The sequence below is a fragment of the Cynocephalus volans genome, chromosome 6, assembly GCF_027409185.1.
Source record: "Cynocephalus volans isolate mCynVol1 chromosome 6, mCynVol1.pri, whole genome shotgun sequence".
Taxonomy (NCBI): domain Eukaryota; kingdom Metazoa; phylum Chordata; class Mammalia; order Dermoptera; family Cynocephalidae; genus Cynocephalus; species Cynocephalus volans.
In genome coordinates, this window is record NC_084465.1 from 165,575,591 (window position 1) to 165,577,730 (window position 2,140).

Below are 2,140 nucleotides of genomic sequence, written 5' to 3' on the forward strand. Positions count from 1 at the left end.
TTCTTTAAAAATAAATCAAAGCAAAACACATCTATAGCTACAGAAACATGTAAATGCACGTCATTTTGTGGGATACTGACTGCAAATAAACAAGCCTGCCCTTAGAACTGCGTGAAGACATCGGGCAGAGGACTGTGTGGCGCTCAGTACCCTTTCTGCCCTTTCTAAGATACAACCATTTCAACTTTCTACACTTACAGGTTGAGATATAGAAGGTCAAATAATAACTTCAGAGCCTTGTAGTAGAACGTTATTAGCATTTATGAAATATACTTCCTTGATTATGTTACCTACCTAACAATGACCATATAGTGGGTAAGAGATTAATTTAATAATATCCTCATTGTAATTTCACTACTTATAAAGAAATATTTACATAACTAGACTTAAAAAAGAAAATGAAACATTAATAAATATGAATATTTTACTAATTCATGAATTTAGAAAAGCATTTATTCACTAATAAATTTTATTGGTTTTCTCTGATTGATTTACAATCATCTTTCTATCTTTTTTTTCCAGCTAAATTAGAAATGTGTTGTTTTCCTCCTAAAACACACAATAATGTTTTTCCTTATAAATTACGTTCTCTGATTTTCTTGTCAGCCTGCTTCCACGTGTTTAATATGCTTGCTTCCAGCTTGCCCCATACCAAATGCTTGTTTAATCCAAATATCTGAGCAGCAAACTGGGCTGATCCTTCTGGAGCAAGAATGGTCAAACAGCCAAGACCAGCAGGTAGTGGACGAGAGGACCCCACGTCCTGAGCTCCCAGTCTGGTTGAGGAAGGACTGCTGGGAACTGGGCGTGCAGTGCTACCAGACATCGCTGGTCCCAAACCACTGCTTCTGCCTGCCACAAATACGGTGGGAACGCCACTCCTTCATACTCAGCTTTAATCCTCAGAGTTTCATCTGGTCCTTTATGGGCACATGTTACCCAAAGTTCACACAGAATGCCCAAATTTCCACAGGACTTCTCGACTTTTTCCCAGTGTCCGAGATCAGAAGTTGATCCTACAGCCTTTCACATTCTGATTTCAGAAGCAACTTCACTCTCTCTGCAATTCAAAGTTTTTCTTTACCATCTGGAGCCCTTTAGGAGTTACTTCTTGTAGGTCATGATAAGACTGTCCTTCTGTTGGCTCCCATCTCCAGATGTCTTTAGGAATCATTATCAATCACATCAGCAAGAACCATTTCTTTGGTGGTTATGTCGACACCAGATTCAATCTTCGTGTCCACCAGTGTACAGTTCAGGGTCAACTAGGGTTTCTCCAGCACTTCAGAAAGAGCCTGGGTGGCACGAGTTATGATGTCCACTGCAGTCTGGCCTATAACAAGTACAGGAAAGCAAACTTTTGCAGCAATTAGCTATTCCTGGGACCACTGTGTATCATTATTGGCATCATCTTTGAAAGACATGTCTGCTGCAGTTGAGTAAAATTCTTCCTTGATGCCAGGATTTCTTTTGAGAAAGGAACCAATTACTATTCTTCTGCAAACCCAGTCAATTGGAATCATTTCACACCGGGGCACAATGAAAGCCATATCCCCACATTTTCTGTAAAATCAGCTTTGATACCTGCTTCCTGTGACAACTGAAAAATACGACTGCTCATTTTGTTTGAGATTGCAGCCTTTCCCTCCAGATGACTCCTTCTAGTGCATTTGCTACTGACTGTTATCTGGTCCCTGGACTGCAAGAGGACTTTTCCTGGACAATCTAACCATTCATAGACTTATTTTCTTTTACCCTCATCGAGTTTTTGCCAATGTTGAGTACTGCAGCTGTCACCATTATCGTGATGGGCAGGGCTGCTCTTCACTACTTGTGCTTTTGATTTGGTTTGTGCTGCAGATAGATCTACTCTCAAGTCCTTCACCTCCTTCTTAATGCAGTGAACTTGTTACGTTTGTCTTCCTCATGTGCATCTGTGTGCTTCAGTACTCAGGATATTTATTTTCATACACTTACTGCTTACTCAAGGTTGTTGACATTAATGCAAATTATCATGCATTCAGATTTTGTATGTGCAAAGGATACACACATTGCATTTCAAAAGCAAAAAACAACAGTGCATGACACCTGATAAAAACTAGGGGTAAATTAATTTCCAGGATAAACGATTCATGCTTTT

General features: G+C 39.7%; 1 pseudogene; it reads right to left on the reverse strand.

The window, feature by feature from the left end:
- Positions 1-574: 574 nt before the first annotated feature.
- On the reverse strand, positions 575-1,806 carry LOC134381161 (bifunctional phosphoribosylaminoimidazole carboxylase/phosphoribosylaminoimidazole succinocarboxamide synthetase-like; annotated as a pseudogene).
- Positions 1,807-2,140: the final 334 nt, after the last annotated feature.